The following is a 17,400-nucleotide window of genomic DNA, read 5'->3' as shown; positions in this document are numbered from 1 at the left end:
GCAAACATTTCCTCTTTCAGTTGTAAACATGAATATGCTCAGGACTTTTTGGACCAAGGCTGTGGATTAAATGTAGCAAAGGTGTAAATAATATTCAGTTCCTCACTGTCTAATCAAGCATCAAATTTTACATGCATTTACTCTTTTACTTATTGAGGTTGTAAATAAGTAATAACCATCCTTATATGTGTTATGGCTCTGTGTTGACTTTGGATGTTTGTTAATCCACAAGTTAGATAGTTTTAAAAATTTACCAAGTTTTTTTTTTAAACATTTATTAATTAACCTAGTAACTGATAAAATATTACTTTTATGTAAAAGAAATTCAGTTGTTTTTTATTTAAACATTTAAAAAAAAGCGTATTTCATGTTTAAATGCTACATGTAGTTTCTTGTTTGTGAAAAATAATCTCTATATATAAATGTTTTACACAAATTGTTATTAATAATTCTTCAGTAATTAAAATATTTTTTCACATTGTAAAACCAATTTAATTGGGCAAATCAATGCAAAGGGGGGTTTAAATGGTGCAGAATTAATGTATCTGTATACATTAATTAATAATAATTTGATATTAAGCACATGCATCAAATATGCAAATGCATATGTAATTAATACTAGCAAGGGAGACCTATTATGCTTGGCTTTTATGCATGCACTCTTTTAGACAGACATATTGTGCTTATTTAATATTTTGGTATCTTTATAAACTACAACAACCTTGTGGAAGCACACAAAACAATGTCACTTCATTGACAGTAAGGTATATGATGGATTTGTCTGCTATTTTGGCTGCTCACAAATAATTGTTCCTGTTTTTATATAAATGATCACATGTCGAGTATGAACTGACTTCGAGAGCACAGCAGATGGCAGTGTCTTACAATCACATACAGAAAAGCCTGCACATTCATAAAGGTTTTTTTTATGTAATTCATACTCAGGTTTTTTTTTTTTTTTTTTTTGTTATTATTTATTTAGCTTGTTTCAGTTTATATTATTTTATCATACTGGGCATATTTGCTGAGGCCAATTATAGCGACCACTAACATTGGTAGGCTGAAATTCTGAAATGAGCTGAAGAAGAGTGTTTTTTCAATGTTCCTTGCAGTTGTTTCAATATGTTATAGAACAATAGACACCCATGCTGAAAATAAAACATTCAGAAACCATCACAGAAGTTCTGATGATTTTAATAATGTTATAATGGAAATTCTGTTGGTTAATTGAAGGTATAATGGTCATTTTAGTGTCTACTGGCATTATTTTGCCTTCTATTTGGGGCACGTTGAAAACCAATAAATCCTAATTGAATATCTCCCAAAACTCACTTTAACCCATTAAATGTACTTGTTTTAATAGTTAAATGTCATGATTTTAATGGTTTCAATGGTGTTTGTGGGAACCATTCATATTCTGTAAAGGTTTATTTTTTTGTTTGTTTGTTTACTTTTCCCTCAGCAGGTACATTATCACTACAGTGCTGAACATTTTACTCTTCTTGAACGTTTTGTTCGTTCATCAGTGTACAATTTAAAGTTTCACATTTCAGAACGAATGTTATGAGAATCAAAGAGCAACAATTTATTCCGTTCACTTTCTAATTTAATCGAGCACTGTGTTAAACCATGTCTATTCAGCGTCAGTTCACTTCGGAAGTGTGATGAAGGGTTAACGCAAATTCATTACATCACCGGCTAAACACAATACCAGCGGCCATCTTTACTAACAGCAACAACTGCTGCTCCACTGAAGAAAGAAAATAAATGTATTCTTTTGTATTCTAGATGTGTCATTCAGGGGAACGCTTCTTATTTGGCAGCCCAAAAAGTGGTAAGATGTCGTTTTTCTCAGTTCAGTATTTATTCTATTTTATTTGTGTGGTATCAGAGTAAGATGTAAAGCCGCTCGCGTGAGTGAATGAAACTCCAACTGTATGGGCTATGTAATACCTGAGTATTTCAGAACTATTATTAATTCCTTATAATGAGCCATAAGCAAGCTCTTAGCAAACGGGATGACTGCTGTACAGACTTTTTCGCAGCATATACAATTATGTCACTTTCTGAACACTTTTGTTTTGAGTAATTACAATATTATAAAAAGAAAAACGTCAAGTAATTATTTGTTTACTTAGAGAAAGTTCACACAAAGTTCAGACAACTTCATTGTCGAAGTATTTAATGCTTCATTTAAACTGTAGTTTATTTGTATTTTTTAAAGTGTATGTAATATGTTAACATGCATAAACACGACATAATTGAAAGCACATAAAATATTACATATTGCATAGGCCTAATATTATTTTTTAATTATCATATCATTTTTTATTAACGTAATATACTGTATTAGTGCATACTATGTTAATATTTAATTTATAGAGATGGAGTGATTTAACCGTTAAGAAAGTTTGTCAATTAAATCATATTTTGAACTCCACATGACATAATTAAATCAAATTAATATTGCTATGTAATTGCTATTTTAATAATGAATAGAATTATAATATTAATTATTATTGTTATTATTGTTATTAATATTATTGTTGTTGTTGTTTTTGTTGTTGTTATTGTTGCTGTTGTTGTTGTTGTTATTATTAATAGTAATAGTACTAAAAGTACTAATGACTGGAGTTCAAGTGCAAAAACCTATCAATGCCATCTGAAATTTTCTTCTAAAATTTGCTTTTTCATCAGGCTCCAGTGTGTAGGTTTAATTAATATGATTTTTTTAAAAGAAAAAGTCCTTTTCATAATCTGTAACGTGAAATAAATGAAGGGGTCTGAGAAAAATGTCCATTTTCGCTGGAAATTTCAGATGGCATTTAGAGGGTTTTGCATCTGAACTCTTCAAATATTTAATAAATAAGTATTTAACTTATTTTAAAATTAATAATAAAAAAACTGACCCCAAACTTTTGACCGGTGGTGTGTATGTGTATATATATATATATATATATATATATATATATATATATATATATATATATATATATATATATATATATATATATGTTCATTAATTTATTTTAATGAATAATTAGCTTTAATTGTTAAAGTTTTTATTAACATTGCTAATAATAATAATATTTATTATTATTAAGATTTTATTGGGCAAAGAGCAATATATTGTTAACCTTATTGACATTGATACAATATAATTTGTTTTTACAAAGGTTAAAAAATCCTTTAAACATAAAACATGAACATAAAATGGGTTGAGGGTTGGCCATATAGTGCTTTTCATTGACTAGCTTTCTTTATTCAAACCAAAATCTATTAGACAACATTAGGACAATTCAACACAAGTCATTTTTATAGTCTGGAAGTTGAAACAGCTTCTCAAAGAAACAGTGCACATTTTCACAGAAGCGCAAAAGGTGTGAGGGCATTGAGTGCAGTCTGACTGGGCTGTTTGTTACCAAAAACAACTGAAACAGTCTATAGTTCATTAAAATGTTGTTAAATGCGCACACAGTCCTGGCTTTATGGGTGTGTCTGCATGGCAGCATTGTTGATGTTTCCTCTGCAGCGACCTTTAGCCTTGCTGTGATTGTGTGGAGGTGTGGTTCCTCAGACACTCCCAGTGTTTACTGCCACAGGCCTCAGCTCAGACTCTCAGCGCCAGGTACAAAATCCTCAAATAGGCCAGATTTATGCCCCCAAAAATCTGGTATTATAAAGCTTTGCATAGAAACCTTTCTAAAAATGTACACACGCCAGAATAAATATAATTGATTTGTTAGAGATTATGGCTCATTTTGATGATTTAAAGTTCAGTTAGCTCGACTGAGTCACTATTTAAGTTAAATGTGTTTATTTAGACCTGCATACATTTTCCAGCCCCATATTGTGCATATGCCATGTTTTTAAATACGACCCCAGGACCGTAGGCCATTGCTTCTTGCAATAGAGTCATTCCAGCATTATGGATGTGACATTTACCATAACAACAAGCTAAAATTCACAGGGAATGTATCTGTTAACAGCATTTAAACATCTGTTTATATTCTCCATAATATAAATAGCAGAGAGTTAAGGGACCAGAAAAATATCAATCTATAAATGTGTTTTATATTTTAAATGAAGGAAATAAACATGCATTATGCTTGTGAACATGCTTTGTAGAAATTCTGTGAATTAAACCACACAAGCCAAAAGAAATATTACTTCTCAAAAGGAAAAGAGTTAGATCTCTATAGAACAAAAATCATTATTATTATTTAAAATTTTTGCATTTATGAGGAAAAAGCTTTTACAAATGTGACAAATGTTAAATCTGCACTTGTGTGACTTTGGTAAATCAAATAATATTGTTTGAAAATTATGATAGAGACATCTGTTTAGTATTTTTACAGTACTGTAAATACAAGCCTGTACAAACAACTTAGAAAGGCTTTCACTATTATGTTGCAAACTTTATTTTTTCATAGCAAGGTTGACATTTGCATGGAATTGCTCAATAGTGACTTCAAACTAATTAAAAGTCTGATATCTTATGTATTTTAACTCACACTCGAGTGCTTTTAAACTTTTTTGAATTTCTTTCTTCTGATGAACACAAAACAAATTCTGAAAAATGTTGGGGGAAATGGCCATTGACATCAATAGGAACAACAAATTACTATAGAAGTCAGTGGCTGATTTTCAAACTCAAACAGGTCTGGAACGAGTGGAGGATGAGTAAAAGGATGACAGAATTTTAGGTTTTGGGTGAACTGTGCCTTTAAAGTGCCACAGTGTTGTGTTTCGGCTGTTTGCAGTCATTACTGTCAAGAAGAATTTAACAACCGGCCAGAACTGGAGGAACCAGATTATTATTATTGATATTTATTCAAGCTTCTCATATTAAATGGCTTCGCTAGAAATTGCTTGACAAACAGACTTGTCAGAACTAGTGAATGTGTGTTATGATTTAAGAATAATATTTGCAAGCTGCTCTTAAATGGCAGAGCCATGTGTTTTAATTGTTTATCTGTGCCCTTTTGTCTGCGCAGCATCAAATGGCAACTTATTTTCACAGATTCTCTGCTCATATGAGGCAGGGTTTATTAATTTAAGCAAAGATGCCACTGAAATGAACATAACAAATTACTGTGAGGGTTAGGCATGGAATTGGGTCATGAGTAAACATTAATAAAATACAGTTGATGAGTAATTGAATAAATACTGTAAATAATTCTCGTTATAATTACTTTTTACATTACTGTGAGGATTGGGTTTAGGGTTGGGGTAGGGGGTAGATATTAATAAAATGCAGTTTAATGGGTATTTTTATAAATTCTATTAATAATTCCCTTGACATGCGCTATAAATGAATTGGGTAAGCTAAAATTGTCCATATGTATGTGTGTGAATGAGTGTATATGGGTGTTTCCCAGTGATGGTTTGCAGCTGGAAGGGCATACGCTGCGTAAAACATATGGATTAGTTGGCAGTTTATTCCACTGTGGTGACCCCAGATTCATAAAAGGACTAAGCCGAAAATGAATGAATGAATGACATTACTGTGAGGGTTGGGCTGGGGGTAGACATTAATAAAATTTTATTTAATAGATAATTTATTAAATACTATAAATAATTCTCATTATAATTACAGTTTTTACATTACTGTGAGTGTTGGGTTTAAGGTTGGGGTAGGGGTAGACAATAATAAAATACAATTTAATTGGTAATTTAATAAAAACTATTGAAAATTTCCTTTATAATGAAAGTTTTTGCATTACAGTGAGGGTTGGGGTAGGAGTAGACATTAATAAAATATAATTTAATAGGTAATTATATAAATACTATTAATAATTCCCTTTATAATTATTGCTTTTACAATACTGTCATTGTTGGGTTTAGGATTGAGGTAGACATTAATAAAATACAATTGATGGGTAATTTAATAAATAAAAAAATAATTTTCGCTATAATTACTGTTTTTACATTACTGTGAGGGTTGGGTTTAGGGTTTAGGTGTGTGTAGACATTAATAAAATTCAATTAAATGAGAGATTTAATAAAACACTATTAATAATTCCTTTATAGTTAATGTTTTGACATTACTGTGAGGACTGGGTTTAGGGTTTGGGTAGGGGTAGACATTAATAAAATACAATTAAATGAGTAATTTAATGAATAACATAAATAATTCTCATTATAATTACAGTTTTTACATTACTGTGAGTGTTAGGTCTAAGGTTGGGGTAGGGGTAGACATTAATAAAATACAATTAAAGGGTAATTTAAAAAATACTATTAATAATTTCCTTCATAATTACTGTTTTTACATCACTGTTAGGGTTGGGTTTAGGGTTTAGGTGTGGGTAGACATTAATAAAATACAATTGATAGGTAATTTAATAAATAGTATAAATAATTCTCATTATAAATACTTTTTACATTACTTTGAGTGTTGTGTTAGGGGTAGACATTAATAAAATACAATTTAATGGGTAATTTAATAAACACTATTAATAATTCCCTTTATAATTACTATTTTGACATTACTGTGAGGACTGGGTTTAGGGTTTGGGTAGGGGTAGACATTAATAAAATACAATTAAATGAGTATTTTAATAAATAATATAAATAATTCTCATTATAATTACAGTTTTTACATTACTTTGATTGTTGGGTTTAAGGTTGGGGTAGGGGTAGACATTTATAAAATACAATTAAAGGGTAATTTAATAAATAATATTAATAATTTACTTTATAATGACTGTTTTTACATTACTGTGAGGGTTGGGTTTAAGGTTGGGTTAGGGGTAGACATTAATAAAATACAATTAATGGGTAATTTAATAAATACTATTAATAATGTCCTTTAAAAGTTTTTACATTACTGTGAGGGTTAGGGTAGGGGGTAGACATCAATAAAATGCAATTTATTGGGTATTTTATTAATAATATAAATAAATCCCTTTATAATTATTGTTTTTACATTACTGTCAGGGTTGGGGTAGGGGCAGATATTAATAAAATACAACTGATAAATAATTTAAAAAAACAATATATATAATTCTTGTTATAATTACTGTTTTACATTACTGTAAGGGTTGGGGTAGGGGTAGACATTAATAAAATACAATTTAATGGGTAATTTAATAAATACTATAAATAATTCTTGTTAACTTCGAATCACAGCTGCATTCCTTTTAGCAGCAACCAAAACTAACCATAAGAGGGGCATTGCTAAGAATATTGTGGCTGTAGCCATCAAATTGACATCATCAGAGAAGGATCGCCACTCCGAACTCAAAAGCAAATGGTCAGAATTTGATTGAAGATTACCAAAACAAACTTTTTTTGTCTAGCACAAATGAACCATCCACCTAAAGAAAAACAATGTGCTAATAAACAAAATACTAAATAAACATTCAAATTCGGATTTCATATAGACTTTAATGATGTAAGTCATAGCCAACACTCAAAGCCAAAATAGTCATCTCTAACCTTAATACAGCTCGTGTTAGCCAGCGCTGACTTGAATAATAAAGCATTCTCAGTTGTCGACAGGCCGAGTCTCACCCACCGCAGGTGTCAGTTCACCGCAGCATATTTCACATACATGTGTCCATCCTCAAGCTGCATGTGCTGAAAAGATGAACGGTGAGGACTGTTCCCTGTCTGTGAATCAATTCAAAGGAATTTTGACATGCTCTAAAACAGCGGCCCATGTTTTGATATCTTCGTGTCCACATGTCTGCAGTAAAGACGGGACCTTTCGTCTACAGCTGCACTCGAGCGAGACTTGAAAGCTGGAGGTCCTGGTATTTATAGGCACTGTAAGCATAGTGTGTCCCTGGTGGTCTGGACATTGTTTTCTTAGTCTACTGCATCGCCTGTTTGACTTAAAGTTTGCGTTGTTATCGTTACCTGCTATCATCGGGTAAATGTTATTGCCTGCATTTGAACTGTAGTTTGCGAAAGTTAAAGTTCGCAAACATGAATGAACTCTTTGCTTTTGTAGATATCAGTGTTCCGTTAAACCAAACAGCTGCTTGGCTTTATTTTTTTAAACTTCATATTTCAAGCGAATGCCTGGTAAAAAGGGAATCTGGACAAATACTTTTTTTTTTAACCTTAGTCTGCTCACATGACACAATAACATTCCTCTGAGATGTCATGTGATGCGACCTCACAGGCTTTGATGCAGATGAACCGGATTCATATCCATGCTCAGGTGTCCTCAGATCAAAAGCAGTCAGTGTAATTTGTTAGTCAGTGCTGCCAATTCAAATTTAAGCTTCTCAAGGGGTCGACAAACTTGCGTGGGATGCACTCTGGTAACGTGGCAACTTGTTGGTTAGTGCTTGTTTTTTGTTGACTTCTATGAACTAAGTCCATATGTGTGCTGAAAACAATCATCAGTCAGGGATTCTCAGTGTTTTTGCATCAAATGTAATGTTTTCCAACCCAGTATTCAAAGGCCTTGCTTCCTCTCAAATATGATAATGCATTTCTGGTATTTCTGCTGTAACTGTAAAAAAGTTCTTTATGTTCTTCCCACAAAATAAATAAAAAAGTATAATAATAATAATAATAATAATAATAATAATAATAGTATTTTCACTATTATTATTAGTAATCTTATAATAAACAATAATCACCTTGTATTATTATAACTAGTATTATTATAACTAGTATTATTATAATATATATATATATATATATATATATATATATATATATATATATATATATATATATATATATATATATATATATATATATATATATTAAGCAATTCCAGCATTATGGAAATGTGCCAAAATATGAGAAAGCAAAATAAAACTAAAAGGACAAGAATGTCCATAAGGATGTACAACTTTAAATAATTAACCTGCACTCGTACTGTATAAATGCAGGACATGAGAAAAATGTTGTTTAATTTTTAAGTTAAATGAAAATGATGATGTGCTACAAGAAATATGAAGAGTTCTTCAAAACAACATGCAATCCATAAACACAAAAGAGAGCATTTTCCAAGAAGTAGCACATATTTTTAAAATATATATATATTTGTCTTGTTAATTTATCTTGGCTGCTCTTATTTGTCATGGCCCCAGCTGTCACGGGTCCAGTTTGTTTTTGAGTAGGAGCTGTGGCGCTGATGTCTGCTGTTGATATGTTTGTTTACCCAAAAAGAACACTGTGAAAGTACTCACTTCATCACTCTGGTCATTGTTCGAAATTTATCTCAATGTTTCCCGATGAAACAGAACATCTGCTATTCTAGAAAAAAAAAAAGATGTGTAATATTTGGAGTAATCCACATTTCACAGAAGTCTATTAAAAGCTATATCTGCATGTCTCAATAATTTGGATGAATCATGTTATGAAAAAAAGGGAAGCAGATTCTGAGAAGTAATCATGTATGGCCGTAAAGGGAACCAGAGAGATTGCTTTTGAAATGCACGGAACCATTATACCCATCAAAAGCCCATCAATATGCTGACTACAAGACAGCAGGCTGATTTCTGCTCTACTCATACCTGATTTCTTATTATTTGATTATATAGTGCTTATTCACTAGTATCATTTCAACGACAACCAAAAACCCATCTAATCCGAGATCACCTGGACACCTGTGAACAAAACCAAGACTCCCTCTACTCTCCCACTCAACACAACCCCAAAACATTACGCAATTCTGAGTGTGCCTCACACAAGTGAGTGGGCTTGACAAACCACCTGTAGAAAACACACTCTTTCCTTTTTCTGACACTTTATGAAGTTTATGTACTAATTTCGAGAGGATCACGTGCTTATGGTCCCACATTAGCTATCACATGATTTGCCAAACAAATCACTTTTTATTGTCACATCAGCAGCAGCACGTGTGCTATAATGAGTGAAAAGTATAAGTGCTGGCTCCAGACAGTGCAAAATACAGACAGTGCAAAATACAGACATTGCATAATACAAACAGTGCAGAATACAGACAGTGCAAAATACTACAACATACAACAACATACTCCCCCCCCCCCAAAAAAAAACAGGACAATGTAAAATTAACAATTTTGACAGCGATATGTACAATGAATAGGTGTACACATAGTTGTAGGCAGTATTGTTTAAAGTATGAATTGGTTAAAGTGCAGTGCATGCTACATATTGATGGTGTGCAGTCAGGGGGTATGGAAGAGTTTGTGTGGGGCGTATTAAGCGTTCATCAGCCTAATAGTCTGAGGGAAGAAAATTTCCATCAGTCGGCTGGTGCGTGACCGGATGCTGCAGATCTGTGTGCCTGAGGGTAGCAGAGAGAAAAGTCTATGCCTTGGGTGGCTGGAGTCGCTGATAATTCTCTTGGCTTTCCTCATGCACCGCCTGGTGTAGATGTCCTGGAGGGAAGCTCACCTCCTACTACGCGTCCAGCAGTTCGCACAATCCTATGTAGACCTTTGTGATTGCTGTTGGTGCGGTTTCCATACCAGGTGGTGATACAGCCAGACAGGATGCTCTCCACAGTGCAGTTGTAGAACGAGCGGAGGATGACTTTTAGAATAGTATATAGGGTTGGGGGAAAGGGACTTGAGTGGCACCAAAGCATAGAACTAAACAAAACCAACAGCCACATAGACTAGAACATAAAATCGCCTCTAAACTTGCTAATGAAAATAAAATTGTGAAAAAGAAACCGAAATCTTATTCTTATATTATATCGTATTCGACGCTAATAAAGTACAATCCATAAAATAATAAACAAAAATACAAAAAGCGGCACTTACCTAGTGTTTCTGAACACTCATTTAACTACGGGCAAAATGTATGTTGCCCAACATGTAAACCGATTCCTTTTTCCCAAGAAATGGAATGATAAACTCTTAAACTAGTGATGTGACGTTGTGCACCGAGGCTTCAAAGCATGTATCAAAAAACAATACATCTTGCAGTGAAGCAGTGTACCGAAGCTTGATTCATTTTGCCATCATCACGTGATCAGTGATGTCCGAAGCTTCATTTTTGCCTATACCCATGTGACTGCTTCGAATTTTGATTCAAAGGTTTAAACACCCTCATGGGTTAGTAAAGTGTATAGCGAGAGATTAGGCTTCGAATTCATACATTTCTACTGTTTTAAAGCACTGCACCGGTCCCACACACCCGTATTTAAACTAAAATACAATAGTAATTTATAGTAAAAAGGTTTTGAACCACACTAAAGTGTATTAGCGTATATACAGCCTATCGTAGTATAGTGTTTAACAGAAGCCAGCTGGTGAGTGCGAACCGAAAGCATCACTTCCGTAGCCTCCTCCTTAGAGCATTCGCCTCCCATGCAGGAATCGCCGGTTCGATCCCCGTTTGGAACGAGGGGGTGGGTGAAGGACTAGTTGGAACACCAGGAATGTAAATACTTTAGAATACCCTGGATTTTACTTCAATCATCGGTGGTGTAATGTAACATACCTTATGTGTAAAAACTACAGTAATTGAGTAATTTGTTTATATTACTGTTGTTGTATTACTACATTAATGAGTTGGTCAGTTGTGAACATTTGACAATTTTGAAACACAGTGCTTTCCCACACTTTAACCAGCAGAGGTCCTCATCGAGTTCTGATTTAGAAAGCTTCAAGTAACGAACCTTTTTCCGATAAAATTGAGTCGAGCGCTTCACTGGTTCAGAAAGCTTCATTTCACCATCACTATCTTAAACCATATTGAATTAACAGTTGTTTGGATAAGTTTAGAGACATGAAACAAATCATGATACAAAACCAGAAACATGCATACACAGCACAAACCCACACACACACAGCACTGAACAAACAAGGCATACCTGTCAAGTTTAAAGTCTGCGGAATGCCTGATTGGAAAGCCTGATTGCCTGATTGGTCCACGAGGAAACATCCTTTTGAGGAGTGACAGGCTCGGGATCCAATCAGCAGATACCTTAGAAGGCAAAAAAAAGCAGAACAAAAGATGATAGGGTTAGACAAAGAGCTAATGACAGACAAGGAGAGAGAGAGCAACAGAGAGGGAGAAAGCGACAAAAATCCAAACACACATAAATAACCAGATGTCCTTACATTACTTATCGTCATCTTGAAGAATCCCCCTATCAACCCTTTCTCCTGCCCCTCTTTCTGAAAAACCCAACAGTCAACTTTATAAAATGAAAAGAGTGTAGTTAACTCAAAATTTACTGAAAGTTAATTCTACTCAATTGAAAAGAGTTTTGAGCTCAGTGTTGAAGGCAATGAGTTCATTAAATACCTCATTGCCTCAATTTAAATGGAGTAAGTTCACAGTACTCATGTAGATTAGTTTTTTAACTCAAATGTTTTGTTGCAATCGTTTTTCTCAAATGTTTTGAGTTGACTTAACTTATTGGGTTTTACAGTGCTCGAATTGCTTCATTTACTCAAATGGATTAAGTTCACAGTACTCATTAGGATTAGTTTTTGAACTTAAATGGTTTGTTGCAATCGGTTTCCTCAAACGGTTTGAGTTAGCTTAACTTTTTTGGGTTTTACAGTGTAGCATAATTCAGGGTAGGGTGCAACGGTGGCTCAATGGTTAGTAGTGTTGCCTTACAGCAAGAAAGTCACTGGTTCAAGTCCTGGCTGGGCCAGTTGACGTTTCTATGTGGAGTTGAAATGTTTTCCCTGTTCTCACATGGGTTTCCTCTGGCTACTCCAGTTTCCTTTCACAGTCCAAAGACATGCGGTATAAGTGAATTGAATGACTAAATTGGCCTTAGTATATTAGTGCGAGAGTGTATAAGTGTTTTTAGTATTGGGTTACGAATGTAAGGGCATCCACTGAGTAAACATATGCTGGTGGTTCATTCCACCGTGTCAACACCTGATAAACAAAGGAATAAACTGAAAGAATGAATTCAAGGGAGTTTTCGAGACCTACCTGAGCTCAGACTTCCCTCTCTCCCAATGAAAGAGTCCTTGGAGATCTTCTGGGACAGAATGCTAAACACGCTTTATTTATCAATCATCAGCTAAGTGTGAACTCTGTGAAACCTATAGACCTTTTTCTTCGTTGCTGCATGGAGGGCGCCATGCTGACAAGCACCTTCTGGTAGGATGTTTTGAACTTCCGTTTAGAATTGTCATCAGCCAGAGCAGCGTTTCTCACCTGGGTGTCAATTAGAGGTGGGCGATATGACCTAAAATTAATATCACGGTATTTTTCATCTTTTGAACGGTGACGGTATCATATCATGGTATTACTTTAAATAGCAAAATAATATACATCTCAAGGAAGAACAGACAAAAGAAAGTCTCACTTCTATCACTCTTTAAAAGTTTTGGTTTTAATTTTAATTTTAAATGCTCAGTCTCGTTATGAGCTGATCTTCATTTAATGTGTTTCTGGAATAAAGCAGGCAAGTCAGCCACACCAATTTATAAGCAGACAGAGCAGGATTCTCATGATGACCACCGGCGCAATACCGCTCTTTGTTATGAGCTGTAGTTTCAGTGTAAACTTAGTAAAGGCGAGTTTCTTTGGCGATGATGTTTACAGTATTAGACTTTATATTTAGCGGACATTTGCGCTGAACATGCGGTGAATGCAACGCATCAAGATTCAGACACCTTCTCTGAAAACACTCGATTGATCTCAGCTGGCGGATCAACATTTACCTCATGTTATGATCGCTGTCATCTGCACCATTATTATTATTATAACTTTAGGTGAGGTTTGCAAATCTGTGCACTTTTCACTCTTCAGCCGTTTGCATTTCCTGCAGTAACAAAAGCTCCCTGTTATCTGACAGCGGGAAGCGTTGAGTGATTGACAGCTAATATGAACCAATACAGCGGCAGGGTAGAGCGATTCAGCAAGTTTTTAGAGAAAATCAAATCAGATTGCACTACAACCATTATATTCAGTCAAATGCTCCCAAATATATTATGAGGGCGCATAGATTACATTTCGGGCACTCATGCGATCAAAATGGTTGCAATTTCGAGCCCTGTAGTATAAGGACAGGTATTCAGACCACAACTGAACGTTTGAAGAAAATTGAATGCCTTATTATTTAGAATTAGCTATTATTGATGTAAATGCAGCCGTTTAAGGTGCATAATTGATTTATTACGGTATTGACGGTATTAGAAAATCCATGTCGTGACGCAATGTCACACCGGTGATGACTATGACACCGGTGTACCGCCCACCCCTAGTGTCAATACTGTTTTTAGTGGCTTATGGAGTTTTTTTGTAATGCAAAACTTTAATTTTGAAAGAAAGACATGTGTTAAATCCGTTATACTTATGTCAGATGCGGTACAAGTGCGAGAGAAAAACGCTCTTCTAATTCAGTGTTTTACGTCAGATCAGATGCTGAAATATAGCATCAGTGTTCCCGACCTGTCAGCTATTACAGTGTACTCCTTGGCTCTTTAATACACACACAGACACACACACAAAATACCTCACTGCATTATAAAGAGCAAACCATATTACTGGCATGAAGCCATGTAATTTCTAAAAATTACCAATAAAAGTAGGTTACTGATACTATTCAGGCTATTCTGTCTTTCGGATGAGATGTTAAACCGAGGTCCTGACTCTCTGGTCATTAAAAATCCCATGGCACTCCTTTTAAAGAGTGGGGGTGTAACCCTGGTGTCTTGGCCAAATTCACTTCATTGGCCCTTAACCATCACGGCTTCACAATCATCCCTACCCAACGAATTGGCTCTATCATTGTCTCCCCCCTCCACCTGTAGCTGGTGTGTGGTGAGCGCACTGATGTCATTGTCCTGTGGCTGCCATCACATCATCAAAGTGGATGCTGCACACTGGTGGTGGTGTGGAGAGACTCCCTTCGTGATTGTGAAGTTATTTAAATGTATGGCCACACATGATAAATGTGCTATATAAAAACCCATTACATTACATTACTATACTGGCTGATTTTCATTCTGATTCTAATCGGGAGCCATTTATGTGTTCTTTAGTTAGTTGGTGTTGTGTAGTATTTACCACGGTATGTGTTTTTCTGTCATTTCAAAATGCCACTTTATTTTCACTTTGTGGCACTTATTCAATCAATGTGTCAGTGGGACGGTACAGGCTACCTGTGTGTCAATTATTTTGGTGAATTACAATTGTTTGAGTTGTTTATATATTTGAAAGAAAATTTTTACTTTAGATATGACGAGGCTTTATTTAAACGGCACAGGATGCTGTCTGACAATGAGCCAAAAATACCTCACAGCAGTTGTTTTCCATCCCATTAGACATATCTGTCAACCCTCTCCTTTTTTTTCGGGATTCTCCTGTATTTTACAGTTCTATCCCGCTATTATCCCGTAAAGGTATTTTCCCGTATTTCTCCAGTATTTTCAGTCTTTCTCTGAAGGGTGGCAATAAACATTAAAGGGCTGATTTTCCCTATACACAACCCATACTGCCAAACCACCAGGGGACGCCTCTTGCTCTTAAATGTGAATCCGTTCTGTGCTTTCGCTTTATTTAGGCATGAAAACATTTTGAAATAAATATAAAAACGGCAGGTTTCCCTTTCCTTTTCATTACAGGTTCCGTCGCCCCTCCTATGCAGTCTTCAAAACAGTTATATAACGGTGCATGACTGTCAGCTGAAGCGCTTCATAGCGATAAATAGACGCTGCTTCCCAAACGGATTCTGTACATGCAATTTAAAGCGGAGAAAAAGTCTGGGTTTTGGGTATATGTTTGACCAGACATACAAATAATTAATAATAACATCTAAAGATGTCGATCTTGGTGGGCTTTTTTTTTTCAATCAATTTTGTCCTAAATGAGCATAAAAAGTTGCATGTATAAGAATGCTTTCATTATACCGTTAGATGTGCGCGTTTTTAAAGTGACAGCTCTGTTATTTAATGTAATCAAATGAAAAATCCAAATAAATGAGAGATTCATTCGTTGCTCTTTAATCAGAATGGTATACAGTGAAGAAAAGATTAATGAGATTCTTTAACTTGATTCTATTTCTTTATAATAGCTATTAATTTTAATTATATGAACTGTTAACTGTTAATTTATTTGCTGCTAATGTATACTATTTATTTTTTCTTTTGTAAATAATAATTATTATAAATAAAACATATTATTTAAACATATTAATTATTTATTACTTATTTAAAACAATATCATTATAGTTTTTCTATAACAGCACTTTATAACTTATACCTGTATCCTGCACTTGCTGCTATTGCTGCTGGTTAGACCTAAACTGCATGTCATTGCCTTGTACTTGTACATGTGTAATGACAATAAAGTTGAATCTAATCTAATCTAATCTAATCTAATATAATCTAATGTTATCTAATCTAATCTAATCTATTACTAATCATTTAACTGTTTATTTACAATGAAACAGCTCCAGAAGAACATATTTAGTCATTTTTATTTTTTTTATCCCTTATTATGGTGGCCATATCCCTCATCTTCACATTCCAATGTTGACAGGTATGCCATTAGATCACATTTTAAAGTAATCAGTCCAGGAGGTGGTGCTGATCAACATCAGTTTTAATTCAAAGACATTAAAAGCACGTAAAATAGATTAAAACTATCATTTCAAAACTGTCCAAATGTGACTCTTTATATACATAAAACTGCCGACCGGAAGTTCTTAGCATCTTAGCATCCAATTTTGCGTTCTAAAAAAGAGCTTGCACCAGTTTTGCACCAGCATTTTAATCACTCCATACCTCTAAAAAAAGCATTGTGCATTTATGAAGTGTGCTTCCCACAGGTGAGTGGGCTTGACAAACCACCTGTAGAAACACTCTTCTCTCTCTAAAAACTCCATTCCCCCTGCTTAATTCTCTGAACACTAACAGTTACTTTGTATAATTAGCACTTCTTGTGTCTGCTAAATGGCAATGTAAAAAAGCCTTTTTTTTTTTCGTAATCTGCTTTAAGCGTAATAGAAATAAAAAATATTAGTCTCCCTGTTGTGTGTTGGACCAATAGCATGAGATGAAGTGTGCAGTACAAGAAGGCGGAGCCAAAGGAACAAGAGCGAGGGGTGGGTTTAATAGCACAAGGGGATGTGGGCGGGGCAAAGGCCATGTGTTTTGAGCTCAAGGACCGCCCCTTGGGAATTAGCTGGCTTTCTGGGAAAGTTAAAATGTGGGATCATTTTTGGGAATGGTAAAGAAATTTTCCCCCTCTCTATCCTTCTCCTCTCCTCGCTCAAGCGGGTCTCACAGTGTTTTCTTTGTGCTGACTCCCGATGCCTACATTCTCCCGTGCACACATGGAAAAGCGTTGGAGGCTTTTTTTCTTTTTTTATTATTTCTGGTGCTTTTTCTGGCCGCTCTCACAACTATATTTAGCAGCACAGCTGACCCCCTCTGGTTTACTGCGGATGAGTCATTCAGTGTTTGTGCGAGGAGAAGTTCTCATTGTGTAGTAATGTTGTAATATGGCCATAATGTGTCC

General features: G+C 34.6%; 1 protein-coding gene across 1 annotated transcript in view; it reads left to right on the top strand.

The window, feature by feature from the left end:
* Positions 1-1,710: 1,710 nt before the first annotated feature.
* Positions 1,711-17,400, top strand: part of mrtfbb (myocardin related transcription factor Bb) — a 92,002-nt gene continuing 76,312 nt past the window's right edge. The window contains exon 1 of the mRNA XM_056454224.1: positions 1,711-1,834. The gene's annotated coding sequence lies outside the window, so the exon portion shown is untranslated. The remainder of the gene's footprint in view (positions 1,835-17,400) is intronic.

The sequence above is a fragment of the Danio aesculapii genome, chromosome 3 (assembly GCF_903798145.1).
Source record: "Danio aesculapii chromosome 3, fDanAes4.1, whole genome shotgun sequence".
Taxonomy (NCBI): Eukaryota; Metazoa; Chordata; class Actinopteri; order Cypriniformes; family Danionidae; genus Danio; species Danio aesculapii.
The sequence above is the reverse complement of the archived record's forward strand: the minus strand, read 5'-3'. Positions and strand labels throughout refer to the sequence as shown.